This window comes from Solanum dulcamara, chromosome 5, assembly GCF_947179165.1.
Source record: "Solanum dulcamara chromosome 5, daSolDulc1.2, whole genome shotgun sequence".
Lineage (NCBI taxonomy): Eukaryota > Viridiplantae > Streptophyta > Magnoliopsida > Solanales > Solanaceae > Solanum > Solanum dulcamara.
In genome coordinates, this window is record NC_077241.1 from 58897498 (window position 1) to 58919629 (window position 22132).

At 35.0% G+C, this 22132-nt stretch overlaps 1 pseudogene; it reads left to right on the top strand.

Annotated features, from left to right (window-relative positions):
• Positions 1 to 6551: 6551 nt before the first annotated feature.
• On the top strand, positions 6552 to 6667 carry LOC129890991 (5S ribosomal RNA; annotated as a pseudogene).
• The last annotated feature ends 15465 nt before the right edge of the window (positions 6668 to 22132 follow it).

Sequence of the window (22132 nt, forward strand, 5' to 3'; positions counted from 1 at the left end):
TACATGGCCTTTGATGCTCAACCTTCACCTGTTGGCAATTCGGGCACTTGGAAACAAATTCCGTAATATCCCTCTTCATCCCACTCCACCAATAGATTTCCCTCAAGTCCTGATACATTTTCGTAGAGCCTGGATGAATGGAGTACCTAGAACTATGCGCTTCGTCCATAATCCTCTCTCGAACATCATCGACATTCGGCACACACAATCTATTTTGGTACCTCAACACACCATCTCCCCCTTTGGTGAAAACCATTACCTCTTGTTTGTGAACAACTCCTTTCAATTGGAGAAGGATGGGATCTTGGTCTTGCTTCTCCTTTACCTCTGCCACAAGTGAGGACATAGACCTATCCTGAACAGTAACTCCTCCCTCATTGTTCTCTTTCAGATGAACTCCCAATTGGGCTAATCTATGTACCTCCTTCGCCAATTCTCTCCTTCCTTCCTCCACGTGGGCAGTGCTACCCATAGACAACCTGCTAAGAGTATCAGCAATAATATTAGCTTTACCTGGATGGTAGAGGATGCTTATATCATAGTCCTTGAATAGTTCAAGCCATCTTCTTTGACTCAGGTTGAGTTCCCTCTAGCTGAAGACATATTACAAGCTCTTGTGATCGATGAATACGTCGACATGCACTCCATACAAGTAGTGGCGCCAGATTTTAAGCGCGAATACCACAGTTGCTAGCTCAAGGTCATGAGTTGGGTAATTCTTCTCATGAACCTTAAGCTGTCTCGAAGCATAGGCTATCATATTTCCCCTCTGCATCAGTACACAGCCCAACCCAATTCTAGATGCATCACAATAGACCACAAATCCCTCTGTCCCATCGGCCAGAGTCAAGACATGAGCAGTGGTTAGCTTGGTCTTCAATTTCTGGAATCTCTCCTCACAAGCATTTGACCATTGGAACTTAGCCTTCTTTTGGGTCAGCTTAGTCAATGGTGATGATATGGATGAGAATTCCTCTACAAACCTCTGATAATAGCCAGCCAAACCCAAAAAGCTCCTTATCTCTGTCAGGGATGTGGGTCTGGGCCAATTCTTCATGGCCTCAATCTTTTGGGCGTCAACCTGAATACCATCTCCAGATACATGGCCTAGGAAGGCCACTGATGCAAGCCAAAATTTGCATTTGGGGAACTTTGCATACAGTACCTGGTCTCTCAAAGTTTGTAAAATAACTCTAAGATGATAGGCGTGCTCCTCTTCATTCTTGGAGTAGACCAGAATATCATCTATGAATACAATCACAAACATATCTATATATGGTTTAAACACTCGGTTCATGAGATCCATAAAAGCTGCGGGGGCATTAGTCAACCCGATGGACATGACCAAAAATTCAAAGTGGTTATAACGAGTCCGAAAAGTAGTCTTCGGAATATCACATTCCCTCACCTTCAACTGATGGTAGCCGAATCTCAAGTCTATCTTTGAGAAACACGTGTCACCCTGAAGTTGGTCAAATAAATCATCTATTCTAGGGAGAGGGTATTTGTTCTTTACGATGACCTTTTTTAGCTGCCGGTAATCGATACACATTTTAAGGGACCCATCTTTCTTTCACACAAATAGGACCGGAGCTCCCTATGGTGAGATACTCGGCCTAATGAATCCCTTATCCAACAAGTCCTTCAACTGCTCCTTCAACTCTTTCAACTCGGCTGGAGCCATTCTATATGGAGGGATTGAGATAGGCTGGGTATCAGGAAGAACATCAATCCTGAAGTCGATCTCCTTATCAAGAGGGACTCTAGGCAGGTCCTTGGGAAAAACGTCGGGAAACTCCTTGACAATCGGAACCGACTCAAGGGATGGAGACTTAATACTGTCATCTTTTACTCGGACAATGTGATAAACACACCCTTTTGAGATTAGATTCCTTGACCTAAGGTATGAAATAAACTTACCCTTAGGCATAACAGGACTACCCCTCCACTCTATTACAGCTTTGTTTGGGAATTTTAATGTGACAATCTGAGTTCTACAATCAATAGAGGCATAACAGACATAAAGCAAGTCTATGCCAAGGATCACGTCGAAATCAACCATGTCTAACTCAACCAAGTCAGCCAAGGTATCCCTATGATGAATTGACATAGTGCAATCTCTATAGACTCTCTCAGCTAAGACAAAATCACCGACAGGAGTAGCTACACTGAAAGGCTCAAGAAGACATTCGGGAATTTTATTGAATTTACTAGCCACATAAGGAGTCACAAAAGATAGGGTGGCACCCAGATCCATCAACACATAACAATCAAGAGAAGAGACTCAAATCATACCCGTCATGACATTTGGAGAGTTCTCTTGATCTTGGCGACTACTCATAGCATATAAACGGTTTGTAACTCCGCCGGTGTCTAAAGTAGTGCCCCTTTGATTACCTCTAGTCGGTGGTGTGGTGGTAGAATGCTGGGCCCTGTTCCCCCATGCTAGACACTCCTTCTGAAGATGGTCTATTTGGACGCATTTATAGCAACCAACCCTTCCCGCTCTGTATTCTCCCAAGTGGAGCCTACCACACTTGCTGCATGGTGGCTTCCCCCTCATACCTTGACCCACGTTAGATTGGGATTGCGAACTCCGAGGTCTGAAATCCTGGCGACTCTTTCCCTGCCGATCATACCTATTCTACGGCATAGGTACACTGGCGGTGGATGAGGCATAGTTGGGAGGCCTCTTCTGGAAGAAGGACTTGTTGCCCTTGCTTTGCCTCTGTTCACTCTGATAGCCCGCGAATTTTGCCTTCTTACTCAGATGCTCCTCTCTGTCTTTTCTTTTCTCATCCTCTATTTGTTGAGCGTACACCATTAATCTCGAAATATCCATGTCTGAGATCAACAATGCTGCTTTGCATTCCTTCTTCACATGCCTCCCTAATCCGGAGATGAACTTTCTCATCTTTGACCTCACATCTGGGATCATTTCTGGAGCATACCTGGATAACTAGATGAACTTCAGGCTGTACTCCTTAACAGTCATGCCTTCCTGTTTCAGATTCACAAATTTCTCCACTTTCGCTTACCTCAATTCTCGGGGAAAGAAGTGGTCAAGGAAGACTCCCTCAAATTCATCCCATCTAGCAGGTTCAGCATCCTCACCCCTACCCTGTTCCCATTGGTTATACCAAATATTTGCATATCTTTGAGTTGATATGACATCAACTCGACCCCCTCGATTTCCGTAGCATGCATAGCTTTCAGAATCTTCCACATCTCATCAATAAAGTTTTGGGGATCTTCATCGACCTTAGAACCCGTGAATGCATGTGGGTTCATCCTTAGAAAGTCTCTAATTCTAGTGGCAGCAGATGGCTCCTAGAAACTAGAGCTGAGAGCCGGCGAACTCTGGTTACCATTCTGGGCAGCCATTAATTGAGTAAGCATGACAATCGCCCCTCGGAGTTCTGCCTCTGACGTGGGTGCAGGTGGAGTAGCTGGCACTTGGGGTGCCTTCGAGTATCTCGCAGGTCGGCCTCTAACCTTTGTCGGGCGTGCCTCGGGCTGGGGCATCTCTGCGTTATCAACATTCCTCTGGCTAGCAGTACGTTTTGGAGGCATTATCTATAACGTATAAACGCACGAATTAGAAGGGAAGTGTCATAGAGTTTAACTCCATCGCACGAATTCAGAGTATGAAAGAAGTGAAATAATTCCTAATGTCCTATAGCTTTCTGCTTATAAGTGTGGTGCACAACACACCCATAAGTAAGACTCTACTAGACACGGCTTCATAGACTCCCTAGGACACTTGAACTCTATGCTCTAATACCATGTTTGTCATGCCCCGGGAGGGTACCCTAGACGTAACCGGCACCCGAAAGCCATTTCTGACCTCCGAGCGAACCACCTGGTCCAGTCACATATTCATTCAATCACATTCTCTTAGCGGAAACTTCAATTAATAAAATACTGATCATATATATATAGGGGCCGGAGGCCAAACATTTACAACCCAACAAGACAATAAAATAAGACTCCTCAAAATAACAGTTCGACTTCCCCAAACTCCAGTCTATGAAGCCTCTATCAAAGTCTAAGAGGTGCCAATGACAAGTCCATGGCTACCAACAATCAAAATAAGAGAAACGGCAATAGACTGTACATGAAGGCTCAACATCCTCCGGAAACTAGGAGGACTCACCAACTCAATCTGACTCAGAGTACTATCAAGACCTATTTGGGAGTTTCTCTTATCCGACAACCATCACTTATGATCCAGTAAAGGTACAACAAAACGATGTTGTTGCCGCGCCCGTTCATACTTTACCAGGGTATGAACGAATCAAACACTCATGGATCTAATCCAACCAAGTCCTATAATGTTAGGACAAATCTCTCAGGGAAATATCCGACTTTAACGGTTCAATCCTCCCTACGTTTGGCAATATAGGTATTGGGTTAGAGTAGGAATACTCTTGCCCAATTCGGTGCTCGATACTCCTCCCCAAGACTCAATGCTCATAAAACTCCATCCAATCAACTCAATCAAATCATATCGACAAGTCTCATTATAACCTTGTCAACTCATCAACTCTATCACAATCAATCTCTTCCAATCATACTATCCGATCAATCTCAATCATATCCTTCAAAAGAAAATTTAAATGCACATATATAGCAATATCTAGATATACTCAATCATTTCCTCCATCCGTATGAGAAATCTTTGAGACTCATCACAATTTTAAGACTTTAAATTTACATTTTTATAATAAGCAACATTTTTAAGAACATAGCATCATTATCAAAATCTACATAATCAAGAAGATCAATAGAACATATTTAGCAACTCATTTTCATCAACTCATACTCACATAAAGGCTCATTTTGGGAACTTCTTAACTCAACAACATCAATACATATAGAATTAAATAAATAGGGGACAAAACTCATTTAAACTTAGACCATACCAAGAAACTCCATTTTCATGAACATCTAACCTCAAAGCAAGAATAGGGCACATGGGTGGACTCAACCCATGTTTTGGATAGCCTTACATACCTTAGTGAAGACTTGAAGAAAACCTTGTGGCTGGGTCTTCAATGAAAACTCAAACCTTGAAGCTCTTGGAACTCTTCTTGTTGGAGAAGGATTTGGAGAGGAAGAAGAAGAGAGAGAGAGAGAAGAGGTTTCTAGGGCTTTTAGAGAGAGAGTGGGGGCTGAAGAAATGATCCCAAAATAGTCTAGGGTGATACATATATAATTTAGGGCAATTCCCAAATTGGCCCTTCTCAAAAGTTCTGAAAAATAGGTAAAAATACACCTGGCGCAATAGTGGCGCATCGCGCCATTGCAGCGCCAGGCTGAAACACGCCTAAAACCTGCACACCTCATAGTGGCGCACCGCACCAGAGACCAAACTATTGAGGCATGTTTTTGGCGCGATAGTGGCGCGTCGCGCCCTTACAGCGCCAAGGCCATTGTTCTGAGTTCTGGGAATTTGGCCTGAAAAACCCTGCACAAATTTTAGTGGCGCATCGGGCCAAGGACCAAACTATTAAGGTATGTTTCTGGCGCGATAGTGGCCCATCGCGCCCTTACAGCACCAAGGCCATTTCCCTAGCAGTTGCAACCCAGGCCAAAAATGAAATTCCTGTCGTGCTAGTTCATCTTAGAATCATCATATCTTTTGACTCCGAACTCCAAAATTTACGTTCTTAGTGGCGTTGGAAAGGAGACTCGATGAACTTTAATTTGATAGGTTGTGGGCCACCCAGATTGACATCCTTCAAAAGATAGGGTCGTTAAAAGTCGACCCTTATACGAACTCATCCTAAACTTAGCCACGACGGATCTTTTGGACTTAGCTCGGTCCTAGGGGTCCTTGGTGACCCCACATCACCTCTAACACTGCTCAGTCCCTCAGAGACTCATCTTAACTCACGAATATACTTCAAGATACTCGGGTTCGACCCCTCCCGAACACAAAAAGGGTCCGAATCTTTGGAAGAATTTTGAGGGGTGTTACAACATATGTTGGCCCTATGAGGCGTTATGGCTATGATATGATATGATATGGATGTATACATACGTTGGCCTTGCATGGCATTGCTGGTATTTTCTGAGTGCAAGTTTGGGATAGGAAGGAATATAGAGAAAACTTTACCGAAAAGTTTTTTGGAATAAAAAGGGAATGAGATACGGGTTGATCATATGTACTGGAAGAATAGAGAGACCACTACAGGGAGCACTCAAGATAGATGGGATTAATTAAGTACGAGTATCGGATGAAAAAGGAAATATATAGCTACGAACTGAAGGTGTAATATGTCAAATGTGTTGGAACAGAATCATATGCGTATAAAAACTTGAAAATAAACAGAGGATGACATGGGTACACCCTAAAAGAGGGGAAGCAGACAATAGAAACACAAGCATAAGAGAAAATCAACTGACGCTATCATATGTAAATAGGATGCTAAAACTTCAAATAAGACTCCATAAAAGATGGATGGATCTCGAGGTTAGCAATAAACAAATAAAAGCAGCGGTATCTGGGACCGTGTGAGGAACCATTGGTGGAGACCTTAAGAGATTGATGCGATCATACCAGCACTAATACACCGGATTTCATCAGAACTCCAAAGTTAAGAGTGCTTGGATGAAAGTAGTACTAGGATGGGTGACCCCCAGGAAGTGAAAGAGGAAATAAAATGGATGACCGCAACCTTTGGGACTCTGATATTAATTGCTCGATGCAAGTATATATGTTATTGCAAAGAAATAGAGAAACTCTCCATATTATCGGTATGAAATCTTGAGGAAAGTTTTTGGCTCAACATTCGAGGATGAACGTTCAAAAGGGGGAAAGAATGTTATATCCCATATTTTTTTAATTTGTTTTTCACAATAGAATATTTTTGGGATAACGGTAACAAGTCAAGGGCAAGGCTATGTTTGATTTTGTTGGATACATAATTCTTATGACTAAATTGGGATGTGGAAATATTGGAAAAGTTTAAGGGTAAAATTGGAATTTCACATGTGGAAATACTATAAAAGGTTAAGGACAAAATTAGAATTTCACATGTGGAAATACTATAAAAGGTTAAGAACAAAATTGGAATTTCAACTTGGAAATATTAGAAAAGGTGAGGGGCAAAATGGTAATTTCACCTAGGGGTCTTTATAACTTCCAACTCCTAGAACTTTCAAGAGAATTGGAAGAACATAGAAGAGCAAAAACTCTAAGAAAAACATAGAGAGAGTTCGGCCAAGGAGAAACATTTTTACTCCTTGAAATTTCATCCCCAAAAATTATTTTCTCCTAGTATTCCTACTAATTCAAGGGTCCGCTACAACATGATGAAGTTATTTTGGAAGATAGAAGTCTTGTTTGGTTGATTGGGTGTCTTGGTGAAGTGAAGAAGTTGGAAGTAAAAGGTAAGAATTAATCCAATTTCATTATGTTATGAAGTTTGTTTATGTTGTAGTAAGTAGAGATGTGTAGAATCCATGGAAATATGGAAGTTATATGGTTGGATTTTGACATATGAATAAGTTATGTGTATGTAAGATTGTTGGCAAGAAGACTTGAATTTTTGTGTAGTATTTTAGTAGTAGTTATGGAGTAGTAGTTATGGTAAAAATTTTATGTTGGAATTGGAAGTTGAATGAATTTATTGAAGTTGAAAATATGGGTTAGGTGATGAAAGGGAAAAAAATTAAGTTTGTATAGTTTGTTAATTATTGTTGTGATTCTTGGAACATAAGGGAAGCTTAAATGGTTTAAGTTGGTATTAAAATAGATTGTAGGGAATTATGTATTTTTAGTATGATTTTATAATATTATGGAAGTAAAGTTGTTCAAGTATAGATTGTTGTGGTTGATTATGAAGTTGAAAGAAGAAAATGAATTTGATTATGAAGTTGAAAGAAGAAAAATGAGTTATAATAGTTTTATTGCATTTATGGAATTTTTGGGTGAAATATGGAATTGATGAATATGGAATAGCTTACTTGGAATATTTTTCACCTATGTTTGAATGAGTTTAAATTAGTTATAAACATGAAATATTCATATTTATTTGGAAATGCAAAATTGGGTTGAAAGTTATTGCATTAGTTGGAAAAGAAACCAATTTATGTTATGGTGCATTTTAAATTGATTGTTGATGGTGTTGGTGTTGTTGTTGGCTTGGTTGTTGACATTGTGGCGGAGTTGAAATCTCGGAGTTGTTGTATATATAGGGGAGATGCTGCCGAAATTTTTGTAGACAAGTATTGGTTAAGATTGGAGTCTTAAAGTCTTATGAATAGTAATTGATAAATGTGACCAATTGTAGATTTTGGAGAAAACGGGAATTGAATTTGGACAAGTGTGAAAAGCCAATAAGGTATGTAAAGCTTTACCTTTTCTTCTATTGGCATGTCTTAGGTGTAATAGGTTTGGATACGAGCCTCGGGGATGACTCTACTCTTCGGAATCGACACCTAAAATTGACTATTTTCTATTCAGTAGAATTAAATTAAGTATTTATGAATATTTTTGAAAAATTGTCTAAACCTCTAGAATTTGCACAAATAGAACCCGACTATCTTGAAACTCTTATAAATAATGTTATGAATGTTAACACCTATAATTTCGATACGCCACCTCATTTGTCCGAGGTGGGCCCTACTATTTCGAATTTTTCTTTGTTATTCTGTTTGACTTATATTAGTTAGAATTTAAAGGAAACTCTTTGCTACTCTTCCAAATATCATATGACTAATTATTCCGTTAAGTCCCATAATATATTTTGAAATACGGAAATAATTTCAGAAAATTATTTTGACATAGACTATCGGGACATTAAAAAAACTTGCACTATTATTATTATTCAAGTATTTTTATTTATGATTTGTTATCGAAATTATGCAATCGAGTCTGTATAAATATTTTATATTTTAAATTGTATTTAGTCTCTCACTACTCTACTCGTGCTTATTATAACCACTCCTTCACTGAGCCTAGGCCAGGATATGTTATCAAGCGTATTTCTCTGCATTTTTCGTCGTGCCCCAACGTGAGGGGGTAGGTATGACATGTACATGGGTTATGGTGTATGTTATGCCACGGAGTTATGTTGTGCCATGTACATATATGCTTATGATATGATATGATATGATTTGATATGATTTGATATGGCCATCTGATATGATATGATCTGTTACGGAGATATTCCCTACTCTGGTGTTATGATGTGCTATGGCGCCAATGACGGGAGGGCAACCACGTTTTGTTCACCGAGTCCCATGACATGGGGCCGGATATGGCATATGTCTTTGCATATATGATTTGTGATTATGATAAGCATTTTGAAATTTTGAATATTTATTTCATTTTCTGCACCTACTATTTAGATTATGGTTTTACTTATTACAGTTCAAGCTTTACATATTCGGTACATTTTTCGTACTGACCCCCCTTTCTTCAGAGGTTGCGTTACATGCCTGCAGGTACCGAAGTTCGATTTGCTGATCCACCTGTTTAGGACATGTGCTGCGTCGTTGACAGTGCTTCCTTGTTCGGAGCTTGTATTTTGATACTAACTTTATCTTTGTATATTTGAATATATTGGTGAGGGATACGACGGGGCCCTGTCTCGTCATATGACTATGCTATCATCTGTAGAGGTCTGTAGACAGAGTTATGTTGTGGGTTTTGTATATATGTTTTGAGTTTTGTGTGTTTGTGACGGCCTATCAGCCCTCGTGCCTATATCTACTTTTATGATTTGTTTAGCAATTTTTTATAATCACTATCTATGTTTATTCGGTTAAAATGGATAATTTGGGATAAGAGTTCATTTGGGTGCTCAATTAGGGCACCAGTCGTGGCCTACGGGGTTGGATCGTGTTAACTTTGGCCTATCTTTCAGATGAATGTGCATAATACCTTTTTACAAGGTGATCTTCTATAGGATCTGTACATGATTATACCTCCTAGATTTTACAGACAGGGGGAATCTGGTAAAGTCTGCAAGCTTCATAATTCCCTTTATGGACTCAAGCAAGCATAGAGAAAATGGAATCTTAAGTTGACTTAAGCTTTGATACATATAGGCTTTATTCAAAGTCACTATGACTATTCTCTCTTCACCAATAAAGTTGATAAGGACCTGGTAATGGTTCTTATTTATGTGGATGATCTTTTAGTTACAGGAAGTTGCAACACTCTTATTGTTTAGACTAAAAGTGATCTGTAACTCAAGTTGAAAATGAAGGACTTAGGAGAGCTAAAGTTCTTCCTTGGAATAGAATTTGCCAGATCAAAAGAGGGGTATGTTATGAGCCAACGCAAGTATGCATTGGATCTAATCTCTGATATGGAATTAAGTGGTGCAAAACATGTAGATACACCATTAGATCCTAATGTAAGGCTAATATCCATTGAATATGACTCACATGTACAAGAGACATATACTACAATAACAAGTAAACCTTTAAAAGATGCCGGAAGATATCTAATATTGGTGGGAAGACTACTCTATCTGACTATGACCAGAGTAGACATCTCATTTGCAGTGCAAGCCTTAAGCCAATACATGCATGCTCCAAAAGAGTCTCACATGGAAGCATCTCTCAGAGTAGTCGGATATATCAAAATAGCTCCTGGTTTAGGCTTATTCATGCCCTCACATAGTTCATAATTACTAATTACATAATGTGCCTTTGATTGGGGTAATTGTGTACAAACAAGAAGGTCTGTTATTGGATATATATGGTGAAATTTGGAGATGCTTTTATCTCTTGAAAGTATAAGAAACAAGAGATTGTGGCTAGAAGCTCTGCTGAAGCTGAATTCAGAAGTATGGCATCAACAACTGCAGAGATCACATGGCTTATTGGTCTGTACAAAGAATTAGGAGTGAATATTAAACAACTATTGGATCTGTTCTGTGATAGCAACAATTCAAATTGCATCTAATCCTATATTTCATGAAAGAATCAAACACTTTGATAATGACTACTATTTTAGTAGATAAAAATTAATCCAAGGAATGATCAAGACTCATCATGTTTCTACAAAGAATCAGTTGGCAGATCTTCTTACAAAGGCATTATGGAAGACTCCACACTTACATCTGATGTCCAAGTTAGGTCTGAAAGACACCTTTCACTCACTAGCTTGAGGAGGAGTGTTGTGTATAAGGCTGAAGTACAGAGTTTGTTAGTGGTTGTTAAGAGTTTGTTACAAAGTTAGTTATTTGTGTAACTAGTCTAGATAGTTTAGCTCTGGTTAATGCACTATATAAAGTGTTGCTAAGATGTAATGGCATATTACGAACCATTATGAATCCAGCTCTTAGCTTCTCCACATTCTCTCTTATGGCTTGATCATGATGATCACCATTATTAAAACTTGATAGAAGCTTAACACAGATGAACCCCTAGCCACCATGTGGCTCAGTCCTTCTCCCCAGTGCCATGTGACATCTTTTATATTATTATTTTCATTCAGTATTCGATATACTAACAGATTCTGGTTAATTCAAGTTTGCCCCATGTAATCTTATTGGGGGTTGGCAGGGGGAGGGAGGGGGAGAGAGAGAGCACTCTCTACTGGGGATTTTTTTCATATTCAAATTTGAATCTGAAACTTCTGATTTAAGAGAAGCAGTCTCATATGGTGCCGTGTAACATCATTCTTTCATTTGAATATATAGTCGAGAATTAAAAAGAATAAATCTTTAGGAAAACAATGATGTCAAACTTATAAATTATATTGCCACAATTACAACAACAACAACAACCCAGTGAAATCCCACATCGTGGGGTCTGGGGAGGGTAGAGTGTACGCAGACCTGACTCCTACCAATGTAGGACGGCTGTTTCCGAAAGACCCTCGGCTCAATAAAAGCATAGAAAAAGGTCAGACAAGAATATTATAGTAAATAAGTAGATGACGAAAACGTTCCAAACAATAGTATAATCAAAGCACAAAAAAAAACAGTAGCTATTATTATTGGATAATAACATAAATACCATAAATAACATACATCAGAGTACAAGAAATCATAGTGCGTTAATACGCCTACGAATAAGGGAGAATAAAACCACTATGTACTAGCCTTCTACCCTAATGTGTGTCCTCCACACCCTCCTATCTAGGGTCATGTCCTCGGTAAGTCGTAAATGCGCCATGTCCTATATGATCACCTCTCCCCAATATTTCTTCGGCCTACCCCTACCTCTTCTGAAACCATCCATGGCCAACCTTTCACATCTCCGCACTGGTGCATCTGGGACTCTCCTCTTCACATGTCCAAACCATCTCAGTCGCGTTTCCCGCATCTTGTCTTCCACCGAGGCCACTCCTACCTATTCTCGAATAGCCTCATTTCTAATCTTGTCACTCCTGGTATGACCACACATCCATCTCAACATTCTCATCTCGGCAACCTTCATCCTTTGCACGTGGGAGACCTTAACTGGCCAACACTCCGCCCCATATAACATAGTTGGTCTAACGACCACTTTGTAGAACTTGCCCTTAAGTTGTGGTGGCACCTTCTTGTCACATAACACACTAGAGGCGAGCCTCCATTTCATCCATCCTGCCCCAATACGGTGTGTGACATCCTCGTCGATCTCTCCGTTGTCTTGCATGATAGAACCAAGGTACTTAAAACTACTTCTCTTTGGGATAGCTTGGTCCCCGAGCCTAACTTCCGCGCCAACCTCTTGAGGTGTCTCACTGAACTTGCACTCTAGGTACTCTGTCTTGGTCCTACTCAGCTTAAACCCCTTAGACTCCAAGGTGCGTCTCCAATCTTCCATCTTAGCGTTAACTCCGCTACGAGTCTCATCGATGAGGACTATGTCATCCGCAAAAAGCATACACCATGGCACCTCACCTTGAATTTGTCGCGTCAATCCATCCATCACCAAGGCAAATAGGAACGGGCTAAGAGCTGATCCTTGATGCAACCCCATCATAACTGGGAAGTGTTCTGAGTCCCCTCCTACTGTCCTTACCCTGGTTTTGGCACCCTCGTACATGTCCTTGATCACCCTTATGTACGCTACAGGTACACCTTTAGCCTCCAAACATCTCCATAGTATCTCTCGTGGGACTTTATCGTAAGCCTTTTCCAAGTCGATGAACACCATATGCAAGTCTCTTTTCCTCTCCCTATATTGCTCCATTAGTCTCCTCATAAGGTGGATGGCTTCTGTAGTTGAACGTCCCGGCATAAATCCGAACTGGTTCTCTGAAATAGACACGCCTCTCCTCACCCTCATCTCTACCACTCTTTCCCACACTTTCATAGTATGGCTTAGAAGCTTAATACCTCTATAGTTGTCACAGTTCTGGCTATCCCCTTTGTTTTTGTAAAGCGGGATCATGATGCTCGATCTCCATTCTACAGGCATCGTTGCCGTCGTAAAGATGACATTAAATAACCTAGTCAGCCATTCCAAACCTACCAAGTCTGCACTCTTCCAAAATTCTCCAGGGATCTCGTCAGGTCCGATCGCTCTTCCCCAGCGCATCCTACAACAGCATCCTTAACCTCATCGACCGTAATACTCCTACAACCCCCAAAATCGTGACTCCTTCCTGTATGTTCCAAATCTCCCAACACAATTTCTCTGTCCCCTTTATCATTCAAAAGTTTATGGAACAATTAATATCATCAAATATAGGATAAAAACGTCCCTATATAATCAAATTATTGTCCCTTCAAGACAATGGGGTCAAACTATAAACAGGAAATCAATAAAACTTAGATGGATAAGCTTCAAAAGTTTAGCTTAGGTAACGGAATTCTTGGAATGATTCAAAACCCACTTGGAAGTTTTTTTTTAAAAAAAAAAATGGGGGTTAAAGAAAGGGTAGACAGAGAACGGATTACAAGATGAAATCAAATTCTCATCAATAAAATAAAATATTTAAATAATTAAAAGACTAAGCTATTAAGATTTTTCTAAAATGTTCAATCAAATAAAGTAAACAAAATAATAAATGGTAAATAAATAAATAAATCCATATATAATAATTTGATTTTAATAGGTTGAAGTGTCTATGTGTATATGTACATAACAAAAACACGTAAAACAATACTACAAAAATCAATATATAATAATAAAAGAGGAACATAGACAAGTGATGTAGCACATCTCTATGACCTTCATTCGTATTTATTTATTTTCTCCTTTTTTGATATTTTTTTTCTATTTCTTCAATTATTTTATTTTATAAAATCATCTCCTTACCTCATAGTTCTTTAATAAATAAATTTTACTCTTAATTAATATTAATAATAACTTTCAAACTTTTCATATTCATAACTTTCAATTATTTAATGTACAAATTTGTAACACCTTAAAATCATATTAATAGAAATTTTTTTTGAGGTATACTCACCTCTCACTATAATTTGTCTTCTTTATTAGAGTTTTAATATATATGTTCATGTATTCTTCCACCTTCAATTTTTATAATTTATTAATGCAAAGTAATAATGTATTAAAAATTGAAGAAAAAATTATTTTTTTATTTTATTTTTTATAATTAAAAAAGTATTTATTCAATTCATCAACTTTTCACCTCCCACTATAACTGCCTTCTTTATTAGAGATTTTAATATATATATATATATATATATATATATATATATATAGCATGTTTGGATTGACTTATTTTTAAGCAGCTTATAAGTTGAAAACTGCTTATAAGTTTTAAAAAAAATAGGTGCAAGCCAACTTTTTTTTTTTACTTAAAAGTTGTTTTCAACTTATAAACTGCTTAAAATAAGTTTATTCAAATAAACTCAATTATTTATTGGGGCTTATTTTAAGCACAAAATTACTTTAAATTAGCCAGTCAAACACTCAAAAAAACTGAAAACAGCTTATAAGTTAATCCAAATGGCATCATATTCATGTATTCTTCCTTCAATCTCTATAATTCTTAATTAATTTTATTAATGTGGAGTAATATGAAATTTTTCATTCAGAAGTTTATTAATAGCCATTAAAAAATTTACAAAATTACTCTCATCCCATATTAGATAGGCATCTTACTAAAAATAGTTATTTCATATTATTTGGTCACTTACTAAATCAGTAATAATTAAAAAATCCATTTTAACCCTACAATTAATACGACATTTTGAATGTGAACAATTCTAAATACTAACTATTCTTATACTCTCTATATGTTTTATTCTAACTTATATTTATGTGCAAATTGATATAAACAAAGAGCAAAATAGTAAAGTTGATCAATCTATTAATAATTTTTTAATTATCATGTAAAATAGAAAGTGTTCATCTAATATGGAACGGAAAATAGTATTAACGATGAAAATGATGTTCCATTTATTAACAACAATGAGCATGAGTTTGAGCTGGGTCATTAATTTTCAAAATATCATACCCCACAAATATTTAAGATCCTATATTATAGAATATATAATTATACTTTTTATTATTTATCAAACATAATTTTATATTACAAAACATAACAAATTTAAATTTTAAATGTTCAAAATTTTTTGCTCAAACTTAAAGATATTATTCTAAGATTAATTCTATTGTTATATTTTGAAAAGTGAAATCTCCTGTTAAATTTTGTTATAATAAATCTTATATGCTATATTTATGCTTTTTTCCCCTCAAAATATGGATAATTGCAGACTGATGTGGTCTTTTTGGACAAGCAACCATAAGTCAAGCCCACCAACATCACATATGACATCGCCATTAGTATATCCATCACTGATTGTTTGATTAACTTTTACTCCACTGGATAATTCTTACGTATTATTTTTCGAAGTTCTAACTAATAATATAGAACATAAGATATGTTTTTTTAAATAAAAAAATAGAACAAAAGTTGTAATGTGATTCAAAGTAGATGATGAGGGGTGACATCTCCAGTGCCATATGACATCATTTATATTATTATTTTTAATCATTATTCCGTATACTAATAAAGTCTGATTAATTCAAATTCGCATTATGTAGAATTTTATTAAGGGATTGGGGGAGAGGGAGGGGGATGGAGAGAACATTTTCTTACTAAGATTTTTTTTCATATTCAAATTTAAATTCAAAACTTCTAAGTAAAAAAAACAGTCTCACTCAATGTATCACATTCTGGTGCCTTGTAACATTATTCTTTCATTTGAATATGTAGTCCAGAATTAAAGGAAACAATGATGTCAAACTTAGATATTATATTTCCACAATTGATATCAAGTGTAGGACAAAAACGTCCCTACATGATCAAATTATTGTCCCTTCAAGAAAATGGGGTCAAACTATAAACAGGAAATCATTAAAACTTAGATGGATAAGCTTCTAAAGTTTAGCTTAGGTAACGGAATTCTTGGAACGATTCAAAATCCACTTGGATATTTTCTTTTTAAAAAAAAATAAAAATAAAAATTGTGGGTAGAAAAAGGGAGACAGAGAATGGATTATAAGATGAAATCAAACTCTCATTAATAAAATAAAAAATTTAAATAATTAAGTAAAATAGTCTGATAGACTCTTATATTTATATGAGTTTGTATTATGAACCCTTCTATTTATTTTTTTGTCATCTGTACCCTAAATCCATCTAAACTCAACATTTTAAACACATTTTTTGACTTGATATTGTGCGTGTTGCACAAACACTTACACGTTGGCTAAATAAAAAAAAACTTTTAATCCACATAGAAATATTTTAGTCCACGTAGGAAATGACTAATATGAACAAAGAAAAGTCATTTTTCATTGTTCATCTAGACACTTCTGCCATTTTCCCCCTTCTCCCCTTTCCTTTCTCCCACAAGCTCAGCTGAAGGGAGTTTTATGTTTGATTTTCATTGTAAGTTTTTTGAGTTTTTTCAGCTATTTGTTAGTTTGTATTTTTTTCTTTTTCTCCGTATATACTTGTTTGATTTTAGTGTCGAATGTCATTGGATTTTCTGAAAATTTTTGGGGATTTTACTTTGGTTTGTGCCTAATGTTAGTGTAGTATTCTTTCGTAGTTGGTGTTATGACTTCGAGTGACTTCAATGGCATATTTTTTGAATTTGAGTAGATTTTAGAATTTATTTGTAAAATTCCAATTTCAACAAAATAAAATCGACAAACTGGTCGCAAAAAAAAAAAAAAGATGAGTAGATGGAAGAAAAATAAAGGAGAAGAAATTTGGAGAGAGAAGATTGAGAAAGAGGCAAGAAAATAAGCTCAAATTTGTCCAACAATGGTGTTGAGTGCAAAGAAGGAAGAAGATGGTCTTCAAAGCTCAAAAAAGGACGGTCAATGACTTTTTTGAATGTCTCACGCTCTTATTTTGTGTGTTTCACACGCTCCGAGTGGGCTTTTGCCACATAGGATGCGAAGTCAAAAAATATGTATAATATGTTGAATTTAGGTGGGTTTAGGGGTCTAGATGACAAAGAGATAAATAGAAAGGTTCACAATACAAACTCATACAAGTACAAGAGTCTACCAGACCATTTCGCCAAACAATTAAGCTCTAAGTAGGCATTTGGCCATGCGATTTCATCCCATGATATGAAATTATAAGATGAAATCAGCGTTTGGACATGCAATTTTATGTTGATTTCATCTCGTGATTTCATATCATGAGATGAAATTTCAAATTCACCAAAAATCATGATTTGGGAATTTCAAATCATAATATGGATTTTTCAAATATAAAAATTGACACACAAGTTTATAATTTTATAAAAATAACCCATATTTATTTTATATATATCTACTAGCCATTTATTTTTTAAGTAAATAAAATTTATAATTCATATCATTACTTTTAAAACCTGTTATATCTCATATAACAATTATTCTCTCTAATATAAAATATATTTTTACTTCAAATCAATTCTTCATTTACCATTTATATTCACCAAATTCATTATTTTTTATCAAATTTATTACTACTTCATTCAAACTAATGTTTAATTATAACAAAAGTCCATTATTATATTGAGTGGAGAAGACTAATCACTGTGGTCTATGGCATTAATTGCAAAAATAATTTCCTTAGCTACTAACAACTTGAACACTATAACTTATGTTCAATTTTTTTTTAAAATTAATTAAGGTCTAATCAATAAATATTGTATTTTTTTTAGAATAGCTTTGTGATAATGTATGATGCGATTTTATAAACTTTTGCTTATTTGGTAAGATTGTATAAATAATTGCGATAATTTTGATAGTTTTGCAACTTATGAAATTTTTATGTTTATGAAAAAGCATACAGCATAAAAAGCATAAACATAAAAAGTCAAAATCTCATGTTCAAGCAAAATTTTAACTTCATCTCATAATTTTATATAATGATTTTAAATCATAATTTTATATGGCATGGCTAAACGATCCCTAAGATTTTCCTAAACTGTTAAATCAAATAAAGTAAACAAAATAATAAATGGAAAATAAATAAATAAATCCTTGACAAAGTAACATTGGAATTTTCCGAAGGTTCTTTCAATTTTGTAAGGCGTCATTATTGAGAGAGGTGGCGGGATTGAGATTGGGATTGGGACTCAGAGGGAATCTGTTGGTGTTTGATTATGAATATAAAAAAATACTTACTTAAATTGAAATTAGTAAATTTGATTGTGCTTCGTACGATCATAAAATATTTTATTAAATTTATAAAATAATTTTAAGAAAATATTGAGTGTTAAAATATTCTAAAAAGGCTTAATTCATTTTGTTATTAGTAAAATTTTACGATTTTTGTAATTCTAAATCGATTGAGAGTCTTTCATTCTTTCAAAGATCATGTTTCTTGCATTAATGAAACTATTCCTTTACTTTTGTAAAGAAAGAAAAGTTTGATTTTAATAGGTTGAAGTGTCTGTGTGCATGTGTATATGTACATAACAAAAACACCACTATAACAATAATCTTATAATTGAACTATACGAAATAACAAATAGTAACATAAATGGAAGAACAAGAAATTACAAAAGTAGTACTATGCCTATTAGTAAGTACAACAAGACAATACACTCATATACTTATTAGTATAGATGCACTCTTACCTACTAACCTTTTATCCTAATTCATGTTTTCACATCTTTCTAGCTAAGGTTATGTCTTCGGTAAGTTGCAATTGTCCATGTCCTGTCTAATCACCTTTCCCTAATACTTCTTCGATCTATCTTTGCTTCTCCTGAATCCATCCATAGCCAACCTCGATCTTACACCTTTGCATTGAGGCATTCACGCATCTCTCCATCACATGCCTGATCTCTACCTCGCTTTCCACATCTTGTCCTCCACTGAAGTCATTCCGATCTCATCTTGTCTCGGATATCCTCATTTTTAATCATATCTCTACTAGTATACCCACACATCCATCGCCGCATTCTCATCTCCATCACATTTTTGACCCCTCTTTTGGATGACCAATGTATCTAACCTTATTTTCATGTCAAACTCATATGTTACATCACTGAACTTGCCTTCTAAATATTCAATCTTAGTCCTTTTCAAGCTTAACCCTTTAGATTCCAAGATCTCCAAACCTCCAACTTAGTGTAGACTTCGTGGGCAAATCTCATCAATCAATATTGTGTCATTCTTCAATTATATACACTATGACACCTCACTTTATGTTTAGTTATAATTCTTGCAAATAATATTAAATTTTTTGAATAACTTTTTCTTAAAAAATATGAAATATAATTTAAATATATTTATTTTTTATAAAAATAAAAAGCGTAGCTAAATTCGTAAAAAAAATAAAAGTAAAAGTGAAAAAAATATATTTTGAGTGTCATAAGTCAATATAACTTTAAGTTAGTATTTGAAATCGTTATCTAACGATAACTTTCAAACAAAATATATATAAAACAAAATATTTAAAAATCTTATCAAATGGGTCCATTATCTTAGACTAAAAACAAAATAGGATATTTCCCATAACGTATTGCAATTGCTAAGGAGACATAAAAGTAGTGATGACTGCTTCACTTTCTTCCAACTTGTCCACTTGACAACCCCAAAATTACAATCTATTCAAAATATCTCATAAATATTCTTTATTGATGTTAAAATTAATTTGATAAGTAAATAATTATGTGTTTGAATAAATATATTAAAATTGGTTATAAAAATCTTTAAGTATTTTGCACATGATTAATTTTCTTTCAAATGATCAATATGTCGCTAAAGTTATTTATAAAAATAATAAATTAAAAAGTATTGGGATTTTCTGATAAAAACATACAACCAAAAGTATTGGGATTTTCTCATAAAAACATACAACCAAACACAAAATATTACATGCATGCATCATATTTCCAGTTTACACCTGCACAGAAAAATAAAAATGATCGTGGTGTTTATATATTTGGTATACAATATGATATAATATTATATATATTGTAGTAACTTTGTATAAAAATATATAATAGTGTAAAAGAAGTGTGTTATAATACATATTTTTTACATTGTTATTATACATGTAAATTGTACCAAAATTGGCTTTCGTTTACTAAAAGCTTCCGACCACAAAAATGGGTAAAAAATATTATCAAATAGCTCAAATCTTCTTCGATAGTTTGAAATTTTAGCTACGACATCAAAATGAAATCTCCAAATAAACCCCAATCATTATTTTGTCCAAAATTTAGGAAAAATCGATAAATAACAAAATCCACAAGTGACTTTTCAAGCTTTTATAAACTCCAATAATGGAGTTTTTAGCTTTTACTTCACCCAATAATAGTTAAATTTGTGATGATAAATATGAGTATCAACTCTCAATATGTTTTTAAGCATAATAATTAAGAAAAAACATAATCATAAATAAAAATTTATTATATTTTTTCTAATTATTTCTGATTATATATAATAAAATAGATTAAATAGGGTAAGATCCAAAAAATATGAACTAATTTTAGTTACAAGCTTGACACCGAATGATATAGATAGTGTAAAAAGTTTGTACATGAAGAAAAACCAACAATATTAAAATATCATGGAGGTGATTAACTTATGATTTTTAATTGATAATGACTTATAAATACAGTAAAAGTTTACCAAATACGTAAAGAAGTTCAAAATTGCCTATAATTTAATTTGACTAATTTATAAGCTTACTCGAACACCCTCAACACTCCCACCACGCCTGACAGCATGTACTTGATCCCCTCCATTTTTGGAAGAGTGACAAATTAAATTTTTTTAAAAATAAATTTTACTCTTAATCATAAATTTTTATTGTAGTTATGATCCACAAACATTTTGGCAACTAATGATGCGGTTTAATAATTAAATAAAATAAATAATGTACTAAAACAAGTTCCTTCGAACCCCTAAGCCACTTATAAGCTAAGCTTCTCATAAAATCAGAATTTGATCTTATATTTAGTGTAATTTTTTGACGAAAAGGATTGGAGTGAACCTTTTGAGCTCCACATAGCTCCGCCCCTTACACGTTCCTGAGTAATTGATAGGATTTCATGTTAGATTGTTTATGCGTACAATTTATTATTGTTAAAAAAATCCTTATATTTATAGTACACATATATTATGATCATATGTTTTAGAAATGCAAATTTTGTATATTTTTTATTCTTTTAAATATTTATATCTAATCAATTATATCACTTAAATTAAAATGGAGAAATAACTCTTTTGCTTGACTAGTGAAGCAATCACACCTGGTTTCTTGGATTCCAGTTCCAAAACAAACACTTTTTGAATGCTACAAATCAAAAAGGATCCTCCATAAAAACACATATCCAAATGGACACTTGGCTCATTTGTGGTCAAACTATGATGAACAGAGTTAACTTCCGTTAGTTCACCCCAAAACTCAAAAGAGCATTACAAAATTTTAAAGGTAGTTCGCCTACAAGTGGGCGTACTACAATTCTTTTGATTAACTTCTCACATGAAGCTATATCTCTTTCTTCAACAAGAACTATGGGATTATTTACTTCACATTTTCTCATTCATCTTTTATCTTTTTCTACTTTATATTTTGATTTTTAAAATTTTATAGTTATGTCTCAACAATTCGAAAAGTCTGTATATTTAATTGAACCGTACCAAATTGTAATATAAAAACACTGAGGATTCTAAGAAATTTCGACCGCAAATTTTGGAGTTGTGCGCGTTCAAAAATAATTTTTTTAAGTTA